At 39.2% G+C, this 22,638-nt stretch overlaps 15 non-coding genes across 15 annotated transcripts; all 15 read left to right on the top strand.

Moving 5' to 3' along the window:
* Positions 1–3,636: 3,636 nt before the first annotated feature.
* On the top strand, positions 3,637–3,709 carry TRNAV-UAC (transfer RNA valine (anticodon UAC)). The gene has a single exon. It is a non-coding gene; the product is annotated as a tRNA-Val (tRNA).
* A 665-nt stretch (positions 3,710–4,374) lies between these two features.
* TRNAV-AAC (transfer RNA valine (anticodon AAC)) lies at positions 4,375–4,447 on the top strand. Its single transcript has one exon. It is a non-coding gene; the product is annotated as a tRNA-Val (tRNA).
* Positions 4,448–5,618: 1,171 nt separating this feature from the next.
* On the top strand, positions 5,619–5,691 carry TRNAV-CAC (transfer RNA valine (anticodon CAC)). Its single transcript has one exon. It is a non-coding gene; the product is annotated as a tRNA-Val (tRNA).
* Positions 5,692–6,105: 414 nt separating this feature from the next.
* On the top strand, positions 6,106–6,178 carry TRNAF-AAA (transfer RNA phenylalanine (anticodon AAA)). Its single transcript has one exon. It is a non-coding gene; the product is annotated as a tRNA-Phe (tRNA).
* Positions 6,179–7,345: 1,167 nt separating this feature from the next.
* TRNAV-CAC (transfer RNA valine (anticodon CAC)) lies at positions 7,346–7,418 on the top strand. The gene has a single exon. It is a non-coding gene; the product is annotated as a tRNA-Val (tRNA).
* A 415-nt stretch (positions 7,419–7,833) lies between these two features.
* On the top strand, positions 7,834–7,906 carry TRNAV-AAC (transfer RNA valine (anticodon AAC)). The gene has a single exon. It is a non-coding gene; the product is annotated as a tRNA-Val (tRNA).
* A 429-nt stretch (positions 7,907–8,335) lies between these two features.
* On the top strand, positions 8,336–8,409 carry TRNAV-UAC (transfer RNA valine (anticodon UAC)). Its single transcript has one exon. It is a non-coding gene; the product is annotated as a tRNA-Val (tRNA).
* Positions 8,410–8,584: 175 nt separating this feature from the next.
* Positions 8,585–8,657, top strand: TRNAV-CAC (transfer RNA valine (anticodon CAC)). Its single transcript has one exon. It is a non-coding gene; the product is annotated as a tRNA-Val (tRNA).
* A 915-nt stretch (positions 8,658–9,572) lies between these two features.
* On the top strand, positions 9,573–9,645 carry TRNAV-CAC (transfer RNA valine (anticodon CAC)). Its single transcript has one exon. It is a non-coding gene; the product is annotated as a tRNA-Val (tRNA).
* A 1,653-nt stretch (positions 9,646–11,298) lies between these two features.
* TRNAV-UAC (transfer RNA valine (anticodon UAC)) lies at positions 11,299–11,372 on the top strand. The gene has a single exon. It is a non-coding gene; the product is annotated as a tRNA-Val (tRNA).
* A 175-nt stretch (positions 11,373–11,547) lies between these two features.
* TRNAV-CAC (transfer RNA valine (anticodon CAC)) lies at positions 11,548–11,620 on the top strand. The gene has a single exon. It is a non-coding gene; the product is annotated as a tRNA-Val (tRNA).
* A 915-nt stretch (positions 11,621–12,535) lies between these two features.
* Positions 12,536–12,608, top strand: TRNAV-CAC (transfer RNA valine (anticodon CAC)). The gene has a single exon. It is a non-coding gene; the product is annotated as a tRNA-Val (tRNA).
* Positions 12,609–15,252: 2,644 nt separating this feature from the next.
* Positions 15,253–15,325, top strand: TRNAV-UAC (transfer RNA valine (anticodon UAC)). Its single transcript has one exon. It is a non-coding gene; the product is annotated as a tRNA-Val (tRNA).
* Positions 15,326–15,990: 665 nt separating this feature from the next.
* TRNAV-AAC (transfer RNA valine (anticodon AAC)) lies at positions 15,991–16,063 on the top strand. Its single transcript has one exon. It is a non-coding gene; the product is annotated as a tRNA-Val (tRNA).
* Positions 16,064–17,136: 1,073 nt separating this feature from the next.
* Positions 17,137–17,209, top strand: TRNAV-UAC (transfer RNA valine (anticodon UAC)). Its single transcript has one exon. It is a non-coding gene; the product is annotated as a tRNA-Val (tRNA).
* Positions 17,210–22,638: the final 5,429 nt, after the last annotated feature.

Genomic DNA, 22,638 nt, shown 5'->3' on the forward strand with positions numbered 1-22,638 from the left:
GTCCAGAGTCGTCGTGGGACCCCTTTATTTTTTTTCTTACAATAAATTGGTGAAAGAGGAAATGTTTTGGGGACTGTTTTTTCAAATAAATTTCTTTTGTCGATTTTTTTTTTTTTGTTAGTACTGACAGTTTATGATGTTGGGTATCTAATAGACGCCATAACATCACAAACTGCTGGGCTTGATCTCAGGTGACTTTACAGCTAGTATCAACCCGATTTATTACCCCGTTTGCCACTGCACCAGGGCACGGGATGAGCTGGGGTGAAGCGCCAGGATTGGCGCATCTAGTGGATGCGCCACTTCTGGGGTGCCTGCGGCCTGCTATTTTTAGGCTGTGAAGGCCCAATAACTATGTACCTTCCCACCCTGAGAATACCAGACCACAGCTGTCCGCTTTACCTTGGCTGGTGATCCAATTTGGGGGGGACCCTACTTTTATTGTGTAATTATTAATATTTATAAAATAATTATAAAAAAGAGCCTGAGGGGACCTCCACATTGGATCCCCAATCACGGTAGAGCTGCCAGCTGTGGTTTTCAGGCTACAGCCGTCTGCTTTACCCTAGCTGGCTATCAAAAATGGGGGGACCCAACGTCATTTTTTTTTTTACTATTTTTTAAATAGAGAAAATTAATGGGCTTCCCTGTATTTTGATTGCCAGCCAAGGTAACGGCAGGCAGACTGGGGTGGCAACCCATAGCTGTCTGCTTTATCTGCGCTGAGAATCAAAAATACCGCGGAGCGCTACGTCATTTTTTTAAAGATTTATTTTTACAGCACTGTGATGTCCAGCAATCAAAATACAGGAAAGCCCAATTTGTTTTTAGTTAATTAAATAAATAATTAAAAAAAATATATATGGGCTCCCGCTGCATTTTTTGTATTGCTAGGTAAGGGTAATCCAAGCAGCTACTGGATGCTAACCCCCACTGCTTGGTGTTACCTTCACTGGCAATGGAAAATCCAGGGAAGCATTTTTTTTTTTTGCCAAAAAACTACAAAAAAAGGACGTGAGCTTCGCCATATTTTTGTATGCTAGCCAGGTATAGCAGGCAGGTGCTGGAAGAGTTGGATACAGCGCCAGAAGATGGCGCTTCTATGAAAATGCCATTTTCTGAGGTGGCTGCAGACTGCAATTCGCAGCAGTGGGGCCCAGAAAGCTCAGGCCAACCTGTGCTGCGGATTCCAATCCCCAGCTGCCTAGTTGTACCTGGCTGGACACAAAAAAGGGGCGAAGCCTACGTCATTTGTTTTCTAATTATTTAATGAAATTCATGAAATAATAAAAAAAGGGCTTCCCTTTATTTTTGGTTCCCAGCCGGGTACAAATAGGCAACTGGGGGTTGGGGGCAGCCGTACCTGCCTGCTGTACCTGGCTAGCATACAAAAATATGGCGAAGCCCACATAATTTTTTCAGGGGGCAAAAAACTTCTGCATACAGTCCTGGATGGAGTATGCTGAGCCTTGTAGTTCTGCAGCTGCTGTGTGTCTGTATGGAGAAGAGCAGACAGCAGCTGCAGAACTACAAGGCTCAGCGTACTCCATCCAGGACTGTATGCAGAATTTTTTTGCCCACCAAAAAAATGACGTGGGCTTCGCCATATTTTTGTATGCTAGCCAGGTACAGCAGGCAGCCACGGGCTGCCTCCAACCCCCAGTTGCCTATTTGTACCCGGCTGGGAACCAAAAATATAGGGAAGCCCGTTTTTTTTAATTATTTCACTTATTTCATGAAATAATTAAAAAACAAATGACGTGGGCTTCGCCCCATTTTTTGTGTCCAGCCAGGTACAACTAGGCAGCTGGGGATTGGAATCCACAGCACAGGTTAGCCCGAGCTTTCTGGGCGCCTCTGCTGCGAATTTCAGTCCGCAGTCGTCCCAGAAAATGGCGCTCTCATAGAAGCGCCATCATCTGGCGCTGTATCCAACTCTTCCAACAGCCCTGAAGCCGGGTGGCTTGTTGGGTAATCATGAGTTAATACTGGCTTTGTTTTACTAGCCAGTATTAAGCCAGAGATTCTTAATGTCAGGCACGTTTGACCCGGCCATTAAGAATCTCCAATAAAGGGTTAAAAAAAAACACCACACAGAGAAAAAAATACTTTAATAGAAATAAATACACAGACACATTAGAGACTCCATCTTTATTACCCCCTGTCAGCCCTCCACGATCCTGCTCTTCTGTCTTCTTTCTTTCTAGTGTAGTAGTAGTGACGATTGTAGTGAGGATGAGGTTCAGCAGCTCATCACTTGGGGCTGAGGAACCTCATCCTCACTACAATCCTCACTAGTGTAGTAGTAGTGACGATTGTAGTGAGGATGAGTTTACCCAGCTCATCACTTGGGGCTGAGGAACCTCATCCTCACTACAATCATCACTAGTGTAGTAGTAGTGACGATTGTAGTGAGGATGAGTTTACCCAGCTCATCACTTGGGGCTGAGGAACCTCATCCTCACTACAATCATCACTAGTGTAGTAGTAGTGACGATTGTAGTGAGGATGAGTTTACCCAGCTCATCACTTGGGGCTGAGGAACCTCATCCTCACTACAATCATCACTAGTGTAGTAGTAGTGACGATTGTAGTGAGGATGAGTTTACCCAGCTCATCACTTGGGGCTGAGGAACCTCATCCTCACTACAATCATCACTAGTGTAGTAGTAGTGACGATTGTAGTGAGGATGAGTTTACCCAGCTCATCACTTGGGGCTGAGGAACCTCATCCTCTCTACAATCCTCACTACAATCGGGAAGAAGCGTGCAGCCTTCACTCCGTGAGTGATCAGTGCTGGCTGTCAGCGGTAACAGCGGTAACACTGACAGACGCGTTACCATAGCAACAGTGCTCTCGGAGGCGCGGTTAACGGTGACGTCACCGCTAACTGCGTTGCTATGGCAACGGTGATCTCCGTTAATGACCGGCTGTGTCAGCCGGTCCCTAACGGAACGGGGAGTCGAACGTAAGCTAGAGCATGTCGCCGGTACACGGCGATACACATATGTGCGCCGTGTACCGGAGAGATGCACTCGCAGGTCCTACATGACGCGTCATAGTCATGTGACCAGTCTGTAGCCAATGAGATAATAGCCACGTGACTGGTCACATGGCTATTTTGACGTCATGATAGGTCCTGCATCTCTGCTGGCAGTGCTGATCACGGGGAGGATTCAGCGATCATTGGATGGAATAGCGGCAGGAGACAGAGTACAGGAGGGATCGCGGGGACCGGTAAGTGTTATGGCAATGTTTATTAACTGTTTGTGTACATTTATAATGCATTTTTATGTATTTGTGATTGCCTCCCATTATAGCCTATTGGTTCGAGTTTGGTTCGTCGAACGTTCGACAAACCGAACTCGAACGGGACCCCCGTTCAGCAAACCGACTCGAGCCGAACCGCGACCGGTTCGCTCATCTCTAGTCCTGGGTTCAATCCCCAGTGAAACCAATCTGTTCTTAGTGTTGAAATAATACGCTATCCAACTACAATATATGAAGTTCTCGGCTTTGTTGCCGAATGACGGGATGTTTTGGCTTCCATCCCCAACAGAGCTACGAATTTGGTTTTTTTTTTCCCTGGCGGTCAAAACTCGTCTCTAATTGCCATTACTTTGCAGGGTTTCAAAGGTTTCATAGTGTAGTGGAAATCACGTCTGCTTTACACGCAGAAGGTCCTGGGTTCAATCCCCAGTGAAACCCATGTGTTCTTGGTGTTGAAATAATCCCCTGTCAACCAGCAGTATATAAAGTTCTTGGCTTTGTTGCTGAATAACAGGATGTTTTAGCTTCCATCACCAACAGAGCTACGAATTTGTTTTTTTTCCCCTGGCGGTCAAAACTCGTCTCTAATTGCCATTACTTTGCAGGCTTTCAAAGGTTTCATAGTGTAGTGGTCATCACATCTGCTTCACACGCAGAATGTCCTAGGTTCAATCCCCTGTGAAACCAATCTGTTTTTGGTGTTGAAGTAATTTCCTATCGACTTGTAATATGTGAAATTCTTGGTTTCGTTGCCAAATGACAATACATTTTGGCTTCCATCACAAAGAGAACTACGATTTTGGGTTTCTTTTTTATTGACCATTTTAGCACAAAACATAATCCCATATTATATAAATCCTATTTGCTTCAAAATATATAGTTCCCATAAATACAAAAGCAAAAGACCAAACTATGGAGAAAAAAGTAACACATTCAATATAAACTTCAATTTAAGCAAAATCCCTTTGTAGGAATAAAACTGGTAAAATATGTAATAATAATTGTAAATGTTTCATTAACCAAAAATACTTTCCTTCAGCAATAAAAAGGCCCCGTCAGTCACAATTCTGCTCTGCTAGCCAATACACAGTAACTTTTCATCAGGTTTCATAGTGTAGTGGTCATCACGTCTGCTTAACACGCAGAAGGTCCTGGGTTCAATCCCCAGTGAAACCAATCTGTTCTTAGTGTTGAAATAATACGCTATCCAACTACAATATATGAAGTTCTCGTCTTTGTTGCCGAATGACGGGATGTTTTGGCTTCCATCACAAACAGAACTACAAATTATTTTTTTTTTTTTCCCCTGGCGGTCAAAACTCGTCTCTAAATGCCATTACTTTGCAGGATTTCACAGGTTTCATAGTGGAGTCGTCATCACGTCTACTCACACGCAGAAGGTCCTGGATTCAATCCATAGTAAAAACAAGCCGTCTTCGCTGTTCAAGCAATTTGCTATCAACCTGTAACATATGAAATTCTTTGTTTTGTTGCCCACTGATAATATATTTTGGCTTCCATCACCAAGAGAACTACGATTTTGGGTTTCTTTTTTATTGACCATTTTAGCAGAAAACATAATCCCATATTATAAAAATCCTGTTTGTTTCAAAATATATAGTTCCCTTTAATACAAAAGCAAACAACTAAACTATGTGGAAAAAAGTAACACATTCAATGTAAACTTCCTTTTAAGCAAAAATCCCTTTGTAGGAATAAATCTGGTAAAATATGTAATAAAAATTGTAAATGTTTCATTAACCAAAAATACTTTCCTTCAGCAATAAAAAGGCCCCGTCAGTCACAATTCTGCTCTGCTTATCCAATACACAGTAACTTTCCATCAGGTTTCATAGAGTAGTTGTCATCACGTTTGCTTAACACGCAGAAGGTCCTGCGTTCAATCCCCAAAAAAACCAATCTGTTCTTGGTGTTGAAATAATACTCAATTAAACTACAGTATATCAAGTTCTTGGCTTTGTTGCCGAATGATGGGATGTTTTGGGCTTCCATCCCCAACAGAGCTACGAATTTGTTTTTTTTTTCCCTGGCGGTCAAAACTCGTCTCTAATTGCCATTACTTTGCAGGGTTTCAAAGGTGTCATAGTGTAGTGGAAATCACGTCTGCTTTACACGCAGAAAGTCCTGGGTTCAATCCCCAGTGAAACCCATGTGTTCTTGGTGTTTGAAATAATCCCCTATCAACCTGCAGTATATAAAGTTCTTGGCTTTGTTGCCGAATAACGGGATGTTTTTGCTTCCATCACCAACAGAGCTATGAATTTGTTTTTTTTCCCCTGGCGGTCAAAACTCGACTCTAATTGCCATTACTTTGCAGGATTTCAAAGGTTTCATAGTGTAGTGGTCATCACGTCTGCTTCACACGCAGAAGGTCCTGGGTTCAATCCCCAGTGAAACCAATTTGTTTTTTGGTGTTGAAGTAATTTCCTATCGACTTGTAATATGTGAAATTCTTGGTTTCGTTGCCAAATGACAATACATTTTTTCTTCCATCACAAAGAGAACTACGATTTTGGGTTTCTTATTTATTGACCATTTTAGCAGAAACATAATCCCATATTATAAAATCCTATTTGTTTCAAATATATAGTTCCCATAAATACAAAAGCAAAAGACCAAACTATGGAGAAAAAAGTAACACATTCAATATAAACTTCAATTTTAAGCAAAATCCTTTTGAGGAATAAAACTGGTAAAATATGTAATAATAATTGTAAATGTTTCATTAACCAAAAATACTTTCCTTCAGCAATAAAAAGGCCCCGTCAGTCACAATTCTGCTCTGCTAGCGAATACACAGTAACTTTTTGTCAGGTTTCATAGTATAGTGGTCATCACGTCTGCTTAAAACGCAGAAGGTCCTGGGTTCAATCCCCAGTGAAACCAATCTGTTCTTGGTGTTGAAATAATACGCTATCCAACTACAATATATGAAGTTCTCGGCTTAGTTGCCGAATGACGGGATGTTTTGGCTTCCATCACAAACAGAACTACAAATTATTTTTTTTTTTTTCCCTGGCGGTCAAAACTCGTCTCTAAATGCCATTTCTTTGCAGGATTTCACAGGTTTCATAGTGGAGTCGTCATCACGTCTACTTCACAAGCAGAAAGTTCTGTGTTCAATCCCCAGTAAAAACAAGCCGTTTTCGCTGTTGAAGTAATTTGCTATCAACCTGTAACAGATGGAATTCTTTGTTTTGTTGCCAACTGATAATATATTTTGGCTTCCATCACCAAGAGAACTACGATTTTGGGTTTATTTTTTATTGACAATTTTAGCAGAAAACATAATCCCATATTATAAAAATCCTGTTTGTTTCAAAATATATAGTTCCTTTAAATACAAAAGCAAACAACTAAACTATGTGGAAAAAAGTAACACATTCAATGTAAACTTCCTTTTAAGCAAAATCCTTTTGTAGGAATAAAACTGGTAAAATATGTAATAAAAATTGTAAATGTTTCATTAACCAAAAATACTTTCCTTCAGCAATAAAAAGGCCCCGTCAGTCACAATTCTGCTCTGCTGGCCAATACACAGTAACTTTCCATCAGGTTTCATAGAGTAGTTGTCATCACGTTTGCTTAACACGCAGAAGGTCCTGCGTTCAATCCCCAAAAAAACCAATCTGTTCTTGGTGTTGAAATAATACTCAATTAAACTACAGTATATCAAGTTCTTGGCTTTGTTGCCGAATGATGGGATGTTTTGGCTTCCATCCCCAACAGAGCTACGAATTTGTTTTTTTTTTCCCTGGCGGTCAAAACTCGTCTCTAATTGCCATTACTTTGCAGGGTTTCAAAGGTGTCATAGTGTAGTGGAAATCACGTCTGCTTTACACGCAGAAAGTCCTGGGTTCAATCCCCAGTGAAACCCAAGTGTTCTTGGTGTTGAAATAATCCCCTATCAACCTGCAGTATATAAAGTTCTTGGCTTTGTTGCCGAATAACGGGATGTTTTTGCTTCCATCACCAACAGAGCTACGAATTTGTTTTTTTTCCCCTGGCGGTCAAAACTCGACTCTAATTGCCATTACTTTGCAGGATTTCAAAGGTTTCATAGTGTAGTGGTCATCACGTCTGCTTCACACGCAGAAGGTCCTGGGTTCAATCCCCAGTGAAACCAATCTGTTTTTGGTGTTGAAGTAATTTCCTATCGACTTGTAATATGTGAAATTCTTGGTTTCGTTGCCAAATGACAATACATTTTTTCTTCCATCACAAAGAGAACTACGATTTTGGGTTTCTTATTTATTGACCATTTTAGCAGAAAACATAATCCCATATTATAAAAATCCTATTTGTTTCAAAATATATAGTTCCCATAAATACAAAAGCAAAAGACCAAACTATGGAGAAAAAAGTAACACATTCAATATAAACTTCAATTTAAGCAAAATCCTTTTGAGGAATAAAACTGGTAAAATATGTAATAATAATTGTAAATGTTACATTAACCAAAAATACTTTCCTTCAGCAATAAAAAGGCCCCGTCAGTCACAATTCTGCTCTGCTAGCGAATACACAGTAACTTTTCGTCAGGTTTCATAGTGTAGTGGTCATCACGTCTGCTTAACACGCAGAAGGTCCTGGGTTCAATCCCCAGTGAAACCAATCTGTTCTTGGTGTTGAAATAATACGATATCCAACTACAATATATGAAGTTCTCGGCTTTGTTGCCGAATGACGGGATGTTTTGGCTTCCATCACAAACAGAACTACAAATTATTTTTTTTTTTTCCCCTGGCGGTCAAAACTCGTCTCTAAATGCCGTTTCTTTGCAGGATTTCACAGGTTTCATAGTGGAGTCGTCATCACGTCTACTTCACAAGCAGAAAGTTCTGTGTTCAATCCCCAGTAAAAACAAGCCGTTTTCGCTGTTGAAGTAATTTGCTATCAACCTGTAACAGATGGAATTCTTTGTTTTGTTGCCAACTGATAATATATTTTGGCTTCCATCCCCAACAGAGCTACGAATTTGTTTTTTTTTTCCCTGGTGGTCAAAACTCGTCTCTAATTGCCATTACTTTGCAGGCTTTCAAAGGTTTCATAGTGTAGTGGAAATCACATCTGCTTTACACGCAGAAGGTCCTGGGTTCAATTCCCAGTGAAACTCATTTGTTCTTGGTGTTGAAATAATCCCCTATCAACCTGCAGTATATAAAGTTCTTGGCTTTGTTGCCGAATAATGGGATGTTTTAGCTTCCATCACCAACAGAGCTACGAATTTGTTTTTTTTCCCCTGGCGGTCAAAACTCGTCTCTAATTGCCATTACTTTGCAGGATTTCAAAGGTTTCATAGTGTAGTGGTTATCACGTCTGCTTCACATGCAGAAGGTCCTGGGTTCAATCCCCAGTGAAACCAATCTGTTTTTTGTGTTGAAGTAATTTCCTATCGACTTGTAATATGTGAAATTCTTGGTTTCGTTGCCAAATGACAATACATTTTGGCTTCCATCACAAAGAGAACTACGATTTTGGGTTTCTTTTTTATTGACCATTTTAGCAGAAAACATAATCCCATATTATAAAAATCCTATTTGTTTCAAAATATATAGTTCCCATAAATACAAAAGCAAAAGACCAAACTATGGAGAAAAAAGTAACACATTCAATATAAACTTCAATTTAAGCAAAATCCCTTTGTAGGAATAAAACTGGTAAAATATGTAATAATAATTGTAAATGTTTCATTAACCAAAAATACTTTCCTTCAGCAATAAAAAGGCCCCGTCAGTCACAATTCTGCTCTGCTAGCCAATACACAGTAACTTTCCATCAGGTTTCATAGAGTAGTGGTCATCATATCTGCATAACACGCAGAAGGTCCTGCGTTCAATCCTCAGTAAAACCAATCTGTTCTTGGTGTTGAAATAATACTCAATTAAACTACAATATATGAAGTTCTTGGCTTTGTTGCCGAATGATGGGATGTTTTGGCTTCCATCCCCAACAGAGCTACGAATTTGTTTTTTTTTTCCCTGGCGGTTAAAACTCGTCTCTAATTGCCATTACTTTGCAGGCTTTCAAAGGTTTCATAGTGTAGTGGAAATCTCATCTGCTTTACACGCAGAAGGTCCTGGGTTCAATTCCCAGTGAAACTCATTTGTTCTTGGTGTTGAAATAATCCCCTATCAACCAGCAGTATATAAAGTTCTTGGCTTTGTTGCCGAATAATGGGATGTTTTAGCTTCCATCACCAACAGAGCTACGAATTTGTTTTTTTTCCCCTGGCGGTCAAAACTCGTCTCTAATTGCCATTACTTTGCAGGATTTCAAAGGTTTCATAGTGTAGTGGTTATCACGTCTGCTTCACATGCAGAAGGTCCTGGGTTCAATCCCCAGTGAAACCAATCTGTTTTTTGTGTTGAAGTAATTTCCTATCGACTTGTAATATGTGAAATTCTTGGTTTCGTTGCCAAATGACAATACATTTTGGCTTCCATCACAAAGAGAACTACGATTTTGGGTTTCTTTTTTATTGACCATTTTAGCAGAAAACATAATCCCATATTATAAAAATCCTATTTGTTTCAAAATATATAGTTCCCATAAATACAAAAGCAAAAGACCAAACTATGGAGAAAAAAGTAACACATTCAATATAAACTTCAATTTAAGCAAAATCCCTTTGTAGGAATAAAACTGGTAAAATATGTAATAATAATTGTAAATGTTTCATTAACCAAAAATACTTTCCTTCAGCAATAAAAAGGCCCCGTCAGTCACAATTCTGCTCTGCTAGCCAATACACAGTAACTTTCCATCAGGTTTCATAGAGTAGTGGTCATCATATCTGCATAACACGCAGAAGGTCCTGCGTTCAATCCCCAGTAAAACCAATCTGTTCTTGGTGTTGAAATAACACTCAATTAAACTACAATATATGAAGTTCTTGGCTTTGTTGCCGAATGATGGGATGTTTTGACTTCCATCCCCAACAGAGCTACGAATTTGTTTTTTTTTCCCTGGCGGTCAAAACTCGTTTCTAATTGCCATTACTTTGCAGGCTTTCAAAGGTTTCATAGTGTAGTGGAAATCACATCTGCTTTACACGCAGAAGGTCCTGGGTTCAATCCCCAGTGAAACTCATTTGTTCTTGGTGTTGAAATAATCCCCTATCAACCTGCAGTATATAAAGTTCTTGGCTTTGTTGCCGAATAACGGGATGTTTTAGCTTCCATCACCAACAGAGCTACGAATTTGTTTTTTTTCCCCTGGCGGTCAAAACTCGTCTCTAATTGCCATTACTTTGCAAGACTTCAAAGGTTTCATAGAGTAGTGGTTATCACGTCTGCTTCACATGCAGAAGGTCCTGGGTTCAATCCCCAGTGAAACTAATCTGTTTTTTGTGTTGAAGTAATTTCCTATCGACTTGTAATATGTGAAATTCTTGGTTTCGTTGCCAAATGACAATACATTTTGGCTTCCATCACAAAGAGAAATACGATTTTGGGTTTCTTTTTTATTGACCATTTTAGCAGAAAACATAATCCCATATTATAAAAATCCTATTTGTTTCAAAATATATAGTTCCCATAAATACAAAAGCAAAAGACCAAACTATGGAGAAAAAAGTAACACATTCAATATAAACTTCAATTTAAGCAAAATCCCTTTGTAGGAATAAAACTGGTAAAATATGTAATAATAATTGTAAATGTTTCATTAACCAAAAATACTTTCCTTCAGCAATAAAAAGGCCCCGTCAGTCACAATTCTGCTCTGCTAGCCAATACACAGTAACTTTCCATCAGGTTTCATAGAGTAGTGGTCATCATATCTGCATAACACGCAGAAGGGCCTGCGTTCAATCCCCAGTAAAACCAATCTGTTCTTGGTGTTGAAATAATACTCAATTAAACTACAATATATGAAGTTCTTGGCTTTGTTGCCGAATGATGGGATGTTTTGGCTTCCATCCCCAACAGAGCTACGAATTTGTTTTTTTTTTCCCTGGTGGTCAAAACTCGTCTCTAATTGCCATTACTTTGCAGGCTTTCAAAGGTTTCATAGTGTAGTGGAAATCACATCTGCTTTACACGCAGAAGGTCCTGGGTTCAATTCCCAGTGAAACTCATTTGTTCTTGGTGTTGAAATAATCCCCTATCAACCTGCAGTATATAAAGTTCTTGGCTTTGTTGCCGAATAATGGGATGTTTTAGCTTCCATCACCAACAGAGCTACGAATTTGTTTTTTTTCCCCTGGCGGTCAAAACTCGTCTCTAATTGCCATTACTTTGCAGGATTTCAAAGGTTTCATAGTGTAGTGGTTATCACGTCTGCTTCACATGCAGAAGGTCCTGGGTTCAATCCCCAGTGAAACCAATCTGTATTTTGTGTTGAAGTAATTTCCTATCGACTTGTAATATGTGAAATTCTTGGTTTCGTTGCCAAATGACAATACATTTTGGCTTCCATCACAAAGAGAACTACGATTTTGGGTTTCTTTTTTATTGACCATTTTAGCAGAAAACATAATCCCATATTATAAAAATCCTATTTGTTTCAAAATATATAGTTCCCATAAATACAAAAGCAAAAGACCAAACTATGGAGAAAAAAGTAACACATTCAATATAAACTTCAATTTAAGCAAAATCCCTTTGTAGGAATAAAACTGGTAAAATATGTAATAATAATTGTAAATGTTTCATTAACCAAAAATACTTTCCTTCAGCAATAAAAAGGCCCCATCAGTCACAATTCTGCTCTGCTAGCCAATACACAGTAACTTTCCATCAGGTTTCATAGAGTAGTGGTCATCATATCTGCATAACACGCAGAAGGTGCTGCGTTCAATCCTCAGTAAAACCAATCTGTTCTTGGTGTTGAAATAATACTCAATTAAACTACAATATATGAAGTTCTTGGCTTTGTTGCCGAATGATGGGATGTTTTGGCTTCCATCCCCAACAGAGCTACGAATTTGTTTTTTTTTTCCCTGGCGGTCAAAACTCGTCTCTAATTGCCATTACTTTGCAGGCTTTCAAAGGTTTCATAGTGTAGTGGAAATCTCATCTGCTTTACACGCAGAAGGTCCTGGGTTCAATTCCCAGTGAAACTCATTTGTTCTTGGTGTTGAAATAATCCCCTATCAACCTGCAGTATATAAAGTTCTTGGCTTTGTTGCCGAATAATGGGATGTTTTAGCTTCCATCACCAACAGAGCTACGAATTTGTTTTTTTTCCCCTGGCGGTGAAAACTCGTCTCTAATTGCCATTACTTTGCAGGATTTCAAAGGTTTCATAGTGTAGTGGTTATCACGTCTGCTTCACATGCAGAAGGTCCTGGGTTCAATCCCCAGTGAAACCAATCTGTTTTTTGTGTTGAAGTAATTTCCTATCGACTTGTAATATGTGAAATTCTTGGTTTCGTTGCCAAATGACAATACATTTTGGCTTCCATCACAAAGAGAACTACGATTTTGGGTTTCTTTTTTATTGACCATTTTAGCAGAAAACATAATCCCATATTATAAAAATCCTATTTGTTTCAAAATATATAGTTCCCATAAATACAAAAGCAAAAGACCAAACTATGGAGAAAAAAGTAACACATTCAATATAAACTTCAATTTAAGCAAAATCCCTTTGTAGGAATAAAACTGGTAAAATATGTAATAATAATTGTAAATGTTTCATTAACCAAAAATACTTTCCTTCAGCAATAAAAAGGCCCCGTCAGTCACAATTCTGCTCTGCTAGCCAATACACAGTAACTTTCCATCAGGTTTCATAGAGTAGTGGTCATCATATCTGCATAACACGCAGAAGGTCCTGCGTTCAATCCCCAGTAAAACCAATCTGTTCTTGGTGTTGAAATAATACTCAATTAAACTACAATATATGAAGTTCTTGGCTTTGTTGCCGAATGATGGGATGTTTTGACTTCCATCCCCAACAGAGCTATGAATTTGTTTTTTTTTTCCCTGGCGGTCAAAACTCGTTTCTAATTGCCATTACTTTGCAGGCTTTCAAAGGTTTCATAGTGTAGTGGAAATCACATCTGCTTTACACGCAGAAGGTCCTGGGTTCAATCCCCAGTGAAACTCATTTGTTCTTGGTGTTGAAATAATCCCCTATCAACCTGCAGTATATAAAGTTCTTGGCTTTGTTGCCGAATAACGGGATGTTTTAGCTTCCATCACCAACAGAGCTACGAATTTGTTTTTTTTCCCCTGGCGGTCAAAACTCGTCTCTAATTGCCATTACTTTGCAAGACTTCAAAGGTTTCATAGAGTAGTGGTTATCACGTCTGCTTCACATGCAGAAGGTCCTGGGTTCAATCCCCAGTGAAACTAATCTGTTTTTTGTGTTGAAGTAATTTCCTATCGACTTGTAATATGTGAAATTCTTGGTTTCGTTGCCAAATGACAATACATTTTGGCTTCCATCACAAAGAGAAATACGATTTTGGGTTTCTTTTTTATTGACCATTTTAGCAGAAAACATAATCCCATATTATAAAAATCCTATTTGTTTCAAAATATATAGTTCCCATAAATACAAAAGCAAAAGACCAAACTATGGAGAAAAAAGTAACACATTCAATATAAACTTCAATTTAAGCAAAATCCCTTTGTAGGAATAAAACTGGTAAAATATGTAATAATAATTGTAAATGTTTCATTAACCAAAAATACTTTCCTTCAGCAATAAAAAGGCCCCGTCAGTCACAATTCTGCTCTGCTAGCCAATACACAGTAAGTTTCCATCAGGTTTCATAGAGTAGTGGTCATCATATCTGCATAACACGTAGAAGGTCCTGCGTTCAATCCCCAGTAAAACCAATCTGTTCTTGGTGTTGAAATAATACTCAATTAAACTACAATATATGAAGTTCTTGACTTTGTTGCCGAATGATGGGATGTTTTGGCTTCCATCCCCAACAGAGCTACGAATTTGTTTTTTTTTTTCCCTGGCGGTCAAAACTCGTCTCTAATTGCCATTACTTTGCAGGCTTTCAAAGGTTTCATAGTGTAGTGGAAATCACATCTGCTTTACACGCAGAAGGTCCTGGCTTCAATTCCCAGTGAAACTCATTTGTTCTTGGTGTTGAAATAATCCCCTATCAACCTGCAGTATATAAAGTTCTTGGCTTTGTTGCCGAATAATGGGATGTTTTAGCTTCCATCACCAACAGAGCTACGAATTTGTTTTTTTTCCCCTGGCGGTCAAAACTCGTCTCTAAATGCCATTACTTTGCAGGATTTCACAGGTTTCATAGTGGAGTCGTCATCACGTCTACTTCACACGCAGAAGGTCCTGGGTTCAATCCCCAGTAAAAACAAGCCGTTTTAGCTGTTGAAGTAATTTGCTATCAACCTGTAACATATGAAATTCTTTGTTTTGTTGCCAACTGATAATATATTTTGGCTTCCATCACCAAGAGAACTACGATTTTGGGTTTCTTTTTTATTGACCATTTTAGCAGAAAACATAATCCCATAATATAAAAATCCTGTTTGTTTCAGAAGATATAGTTCCTTTAAATACAAAAGCAAACAACTAAACTATGTGGAAAAAAGTAACACATTCAATGTAAACTTCCTTTTAAGCAAAATCCCTTTGTAGGAATAAAACTGATAAAATATGTAATAAAAATTGTAAATGTTTCATTAACCAAAAATACTTTCCTTCAGCAATAAAAAGGCCCCGTCAGTTACAATTCTGCTCTGCTAGCCAATACACAGTAACTTGCCATCAGGTTTCATAGAGTAGTGGTCATCACGTCTGCTTATCATGCAGAAAGTCCTGCGTTCAATCCCCAGTAAAACCAATCTGTTCTTGGTGTTGAAATAATACTCAATTAAACTACAATATATGAAGTTCTTGGCTTTGTTGCCGAATGATGGGATGTTTTGGCTTCCATCCCCAACAGAGCTACGAATTTGTTTTTTTTTTTCCCTGGCGGTCAAAACTCATCTCTAATTGCCATTACTTTGCAGGCTTTCAAAGGTTTCATAGTGTAGTGGAAATCACGTCTGCTTTACACGCAGAAGGTCCTGGGTTCAATCCCCAGTGAAACCCATGTGTTCTTGGTGTTGAAATAATTCCCTATCAACCTGCAGTATATAAAGCTCTTTGCTTTGTTGCCGAATAACGGGTTGTTTTAGCTTCCATCACCAACAGAGCTACGTATTTGTTTTTTTTCCCTTGGCAGTCAAAACTCATCTCTAATTGCCATTACTTTGCAGGATTTCAAAGGTTTCATAGTGTAGTGGTCATCACGTCTGCTTCACACGCAGAAGGTCCTGGGTTTAATCCCCAGTGAAACCAATCTGTTTTTGGTGTTGAAGTAATTTCCTATCGACTTGTAATATGTGAAATTCTTGGTTTCGTTGCCAAATGGCAATACATTTTGGCTTCCATCACAAAGAGAACTACGATTTTGGGTTTCTTTTTTATTGACCATTTTAGCAGAAAACATAATCCCATATTATAAAAATCCTATTTGTTTCAAAATATATAGTTCCCATAAATACAAAAGCAAAAGACCAAACTATGGAGAAAAAAGTAACACATTCAATATAAACTTCAATTTAAGCAAAATCCCTTTGTAGGAATAAAACTGGTAAAATATGTAATAATAATTGTAAATGTTTCATTAACCAAAAATACTTTCCTTCAGCAATAAAAAGGCCCCGTCAGTCACAATTCTCCTCTGCTAGCCAATACACAGTAACTTTTCGTCAGGTTTCATAGTGTAGTGGTCATCACGTCTGCTTAACACGCAGAAGGTCCTGGGTTCAATCCCCAGTGAAACCAATCTGTTCTTAGTGTTGAAATAATACGCTATCCAACTACAATATATGAAGTTCTCGGCCTTGTTGCCGAATGACGGTATGTTTTGGCTTCCATCACAAACAGAACTACAAATTTTTTTTTTTTTCCCCTAGCGGTCAAAACTCGACTCTAAATGCCATTACTTTGCAGGATTTCACAGGTTTCATAGTGGAGTCGTCATCACGTCTACTTCACACGCAGAAGGTCCTGGGTTCAATCCCCAGTAAAAACAAGACGTTTTAGCTGTTGAAGTAATTTGCTATCAACCTGTAACATATGAAATTCTTTGTTTTGTTGCCAACTGATAATATATTTTGGCTTCCATCACCAAGAGAACTACGATTTTGGGTTTCTTTTTTATTGACCATTTTAGCAGAAAACATAATCCCATAATATAAAAATCCTGTTTGTTTCAAAAAATATAGTTCCTTTAAATACAAAAGCAAACAACTAAACTATGTGGAAAAAAGTAACACATTCAATGTAAACTTCCTTTTAAGCAAAATCCCTTTGTAGGAATAAAACTGATAAAATATGTAATAAAAATTGTAAATGTTTCATTAACCAAAAATACTTTCCTTCAGCAATAAAAAGGCCCCGTCAGTCACAATTCTGCTCTGCTAGCCAATACACAGTAACTTTCCATCAGGTTTCATAGAGTAGTAGTCATCACGTCTGCTTATTATGCAGAAGGTCCTGCGTTCAATCCCCAGTAAAACCAATCTGTTCTTGGTGTTGAAATAATACTCAATTAAACTACAATATATGAAGTTCTTGGCTTTGTTGCCGAATGATGGGATGTTTTGACTTCCACTTTCCTTCAGCAATAAAAAGGCCCTGTCAGTCACAATTCTGCTCTGCTAGCCAATACACAGTAACTTTCCATCAGGTTTCATAGTGTAGTGCTATCAACCTGCCATATATGAAGTTCTTGGCTTTGTTGCCGAATGACGGGATGTTTTGGTTTTCATCACCAACAGAGCTACGAATTTGTTTTTTTTTTCCCTGGCGGTCAAAACTCGTCTCTAATTGCCATTACTTTGCAGGCTTTCAAAGGTTTCATAGTGTAGTGGAAATCACGTCTGCTTTACACGCAGAAGGTCCTGGGTTCAATCCCCAGTGAAACCCATGTGTTCTTGGTGTTGAAATAATCCCATATCAACCTGCAGTATATAAAGTTCTTAGCTTTGTTGCCGAATAACGGGATATTTTAGCTTCCATCACCAACAGAGCAACGAATTTGTTTTTTTTCCCCTGGCGGTGAAAACTCGTCTCTAATTGACATTACTTTGCATGATTTCAAAGGTTTCATAGTGTAGAGGTCATCACGTCTGCTTCATACGCAGAAGGTCTTGGGTTCAACCCCAGTGAAACCAATCTATTTTTGGTGTTGAAGTATTTTCCTATCGACTTGTAATATATGAAATTCTTGGTTTCGTTGCCAAATGACAATACATTTTGGCTTCCATCACCAAGAGAACTACGATTTTGGGTTTCTTTTTTATTGACCATTTTAGCAGAAAACATAATCCCATATTATAAAAATCCTATTAAACATACATTCCCCTTCTCAGATTTGCTATACCGGATCTTGCAGGGGGCTTTGGATGAAGGAATTATAACAAAGAAGGTTTTTGATGGCCTCTTCGTTGCATCTCCCAAAATCCCCACCTTTTATCTCCTGCCCAAGATCCACAAGAATCCCGAACACCCTCCGGGGCGCCCTATTGTATCCGGCATAAATGGCTTATGCGACCCTGTCTGTCGCTTTATCGACTATTATTTAAAACCTCTTGTGGAAACATTGCCATCTTATGTTAAGGATATGACGGACGTCCTGAATAGGGTCGACGGGATTTTTATGGATTCTGATACCCTTCTTGTCACGTCGGACATAGAGTCACTTTATACCAATATTAACCATGATGATGGTCTGGAGGCAGTCCGCTTCTTTCTGAGCAATACCAACCGTGATGGCCATTTATGTGAGCTGATCCTGGAGCTGCTCCACTTTATCCTGAGACACAATTTCTTCATTTTCAAAGACCGGTTTTAATTTACAGACCAGAGGCACTGCGATGGGCGCGGCCTGTGCGCCTTCGTACGCTAATATGTTCCTCGGCCATTGGGAGAGGGGCATTTTTGGCGACGAGGGCGTGCCGGCCGCTACCCATGCGCAGTGCTGGTTAAGATATAATGATGATGTTTTTGTTTTGTGGCAGGGTACCGTGGAGCAGCTCTCGGACTTTATGGGTGTTTTAAACCATAATTCATTGAACCTTAAGCTCACTTTTAGATATGATTTACAGTCTATTGATTTTTTGGATATTATGATTGGAGTTGACCGTGGTCGGCAACTACAGACGGATGTCTTTAGGAAGCCTACCTCGGTCAACTCCCTTTTACATGCCTCATCTTCTCATCCTGTTAGTACCATCCAAGCCATCCCGGTTGGGCAATTTCTCAGAATGAGGCGGATATGCTCTACATCTGATAATTTTCAGTCCCAGGCCAATGATCTAACATCGAGATTGGTTAATAGGAGATATAGCCATCGTGTCATAAAGAAAGGGTACAATAGGGCAAAGAATACCAATCAACAGGAGCTCCTGCAGCCATCTAGTCAGGCGAATACGGGGGCAGGAGAGGCTCGATTCATATCTGCGTGCAACCATGAATGGCATAACATGCGTGCCATATTAAACAAACACTGGCCGATACTAAAATCTGATCCTACCCTAAGGGATTTGGTCCCTGATTATCCTCTAATGACGGCACGCCGTTCCAAAAATCTACGAGATTTTCTCGTACATAGTCATTACGTTCCTGTGATTTCCCATCCTTTTGGTTCTACTAATCCTATTCGCGGGTGTTTTCCCTGCGGTCGCTGTCTTGCGTGCACCAATGTCTCTCGCAAGTAAGACCTTTTCCACCGCAGATGGTAGTCGGACATTTGATATTAGGTGTTACATCTCATGCGCAACTTCCTATGTTATCTATTATGCTAAATGTAGTTGCCCTAATATATACATAGGTTTAACTTCTAGGGAATTGCGGGTGAGAGTGCGTGAACATGTGAGAGACATTGGTGCTGCCAAGACGGTGACCGATATTTCTACTCTTAAGACCCTTCCTAGGCATTTTCGGAACCATCACGGATGTAATGCGAGATCATTGCGTGTCATAGGGATAGATGTCGTACATGGCGGCAATAGGGGCGGGAACCTTAAAAAGATCCTCGCCCAAAAAGAAACCAAATGGATCACCCTACTGGGTACTATGGCTCTGTCTGGTCTGAATGAGTCCCTTAGCTTTGCCCCCTTCCTTTAGACCCCTGTCCTCCTCCCCCCCCCCTTTTTTTGCTAGATGTGGTTTTTTACCACCTATGCAATTTTTTACCTCTGTTTTTATATTCTAATTTTATTGCTGCAAGTGTTTTATGCCATTTTGTGCCCTTTTCTTTGCAGCTTCCATCTTCTGCTCCCTATGGATCACTGCCTCTGTTAATATGACTACCTGAATACATCGTGCATCTGGACTATGATTACAAGGTGGCTTCCCCCATGACAGCCGGGATTAGATACTGCTTGGTCGAGGGCTAACTACTGTTATTCTTGTGATTCCTGCCATTTCATTATTTCTTTGCCCTCTTTCCTTGGCGTTCCTATACTGCTGTTTGTGTGGGAGCCCGTATATCTGTATCTTTGTATGTTCCAGTATGTGTGGTGTGCACATGCCTGGTCTTTCTTCTCTCCCTGGCATGCTAAGCGATGTCTCAAGGGCGGACTTTTGCTCGTGGGGGGCGTTGCCTTCGCCCTCTCCCCTGCACTCCTCGGCTTGACGTCACTCGCATCTGCTAGTGGGATTAGCAATGACCGCGCATGCGCCAGCTTAAACCTGCACTGACTGGCCGGTCCGATCCATGTGATAAACCATATGGTCTATTAAAGCTTCTGGGAACAGATGAGTCACCACCCCTCCATGGTCTGATGAAGGGTTATTCTAACAAGACCTGAAAAGCGCGTTATCTTGCTTCTGAGGGGGATCTTTTGGTCTCTGGCTCCTGCACTTATCTGGCACTTTATATCATTGCTGGTGAGCGGTGTTTACATTCTTTTAGCCACTGGTATATATCATTGTTTGCATATACTGACAAACCCAGTGTGCTGTATAACTTTATCTTATCTTGCACACCAGCTATTGTTCTCTGGTATCACCTGGCATGCTGGTAAGCAGTGTTGCATATATTTAGCTACTGATATGTATCATTGCTTGCATATACTGACAAACCCAGTGTGCTGTATAACTTTATCTTATCTTGCACACCAGCTATTGTTCTCAGGTATCACCTGGCATGCTGGTGAGCAGTGTTTGCAAATATTTAGCCACTGATATGTATCATTGCTTGCATATACTGACAAACCCAGTGTGCTGTATAATTTTATCTTATCTTGCACACCAGCTATTGTTCTCTGGTATCACCTGGCATGTAACTTTGTATTTTTTGCCATCTGTGCTGTATACTTGTTGTCTTATGTATTCTACTTGCCTTGTTAATTCTGATTAACTCTTTATGTGCCAAAGTGCCCTCTGTTGTTGCACCTATATGTATTTTTCTGTGCTACATCTAAAAACTGTTTTTTATGATGTAATAAAATTTGTCATTCTCTTTTGCATTTCAACCACATCTGCTCTCCTGTTTCTTTTGCATTATAAAAATCCTGTTTGTTTCAAAATATATAGTTCCCATAAATACAAAAGCAAAAGACCAAACTATGGAGAAAAAAGTAACACATTCAATATAAACTTCAATTTAAGCAAAATCCCTTTGTAGAAATAAAACTGGTAAAATATGTAATACAAATTGTAAATGTTTCATTAACCAAAAATACTTTCCTTCAGCAATAAAAAGGCCCCGTCAGTCACAATTCTGCTCTGCTAGCCAATACACAGTAACTTTTCATTAGGTTTCACAGTGTAGTTGTCATCACGTCTGCTTAACACACAAAAGGTCCTAAGTTCAATCTCCAGTGAAACCAATCTGTTCTTAGTGTTGAAATAATACGCTATCCAACTACAATATATGAAGTTGTCGGCTTTGTTGCCGAATGACGGGATGTTTTGGCTTCCATCACAAACAGAACTACAAATTTTTTTTTTTTTCCCCTGGCGGTCAAAACTCGTCTCTAAATGCCATTACTTTGCAGGATTTCACAGCTTTCATAGTGGAGTGGTCATCACGTCTACTTCACACACAGAAGGTACTGGGTTCAATCCCCAGTAAAAACAAGCTGTTTTTGCTGTTGAAGTATTTTGCTATCAACCTGTAATATATATGTTTTTTTTCCCCTGGCGGTCAAAACTCATCTCTAATTGCCCTTACTTTAAAGGCTTTCAAAGGTTTCATAGTGTAGTGGAAATCACGTCTGCATTACACGCAGAAGGTCCTGGGTTCAATCCCCAGTGAAATCCATGTGTTCTTGGTGTTGAAATAATACCCTATTAACCTGCAATATATGAAGTTCTTGGCTTTGTTGCGGAATAACGAGATGTTTTAGCTTCCATCACCAACAGAGCTACGAATTTGTTTTTTTTTCCCTGGCGGTAAAAACTCGTCTCTAATTGCCATTACTTTGGAGGATTTCAAAGGTTTCATAGTGTAGTGGTCATCACGTCTACTTCACACGCAGAAAGTCCTGGGTTCAATCTCCAGTGAAACCAATCTGTTTTTGGTGTTGAAGTAATTTCCTATCGACTTGTAATATGTGAAATTCTTGGTTTCGTTGCCAAATGACAATACATTTTGGCTTCCATCACAAAGAGAACTACGATTTTGGGTTTCTTTTTTATTGACCATTTTAGCAGAAAACATAATCCCATATTATAAAAATCCTATTTGTTTCAAAATATATAGTTCCCATAAATACAAAAGCAAAAGACCAAGCTATGGAGAAAAAAGTAACACATTCAATATAAACTTCAATTTAAGCAAAATCCCTTTGTAGGAATAAAACTGGTAAAATATGTAATAATAATTGTAAATGTTTCATTAACCAAAAATACTTTCCTTCAGCAATAAAAAGGCCCCGTCAGTCACAATTCTGCTCTGCTAGCCAATACACAGTAACTTTCCATCAGGTTTCATAGAGTAGTGGTCATCACGTCTGCTTAACACGCAGAAGGTCCTACGTTCAATCCCCAGTAAAACCAATCTGTTCTTGTTGTTGAAATAATACTCAATTAAACTACAATATATGAAGTTCTTGGCTTTGTTGCCGAATGATGAGATGTTTTGGCTTCCATCCCCAACAGAGATACGAATTTGTTTTTTTTTTCCCTGGCGGTCAAAACTCGTCTCTAATTGCCATAACTTTGCAAGCTTTCAAAGGTTTCATTATGTAGTGGAAATCATGCCTGCTTTACATGCAGAAGGTCCTGGGTTCAATCCCCAGTGAAACCCATGTGTTCTTGGTGTTGAAATAATCCCTTATCAACCTGCAGTATATAAAGTTCTTGGCTTTGTTGCCGAATAACGGGATGTTTTAGCTTCCATCACC

The sequence above is a fragment of the Anomaloglossus baeobatrachus genome, chromosome 2, assembly GCF_048569485.1.
Source record: "Anomaloglossus baeobatrachus isolate aAnoBae1 chromosome 2, aAnoBae1.hap1, whole genome shotgun sequence".
Taxonomy (NCBI): Eukaryota; Metazoa; Chordata; class Amphibia; order Anura; family Aromobatidae; genus Anomaloglossus; species Anomaloglossus baeobatrachus.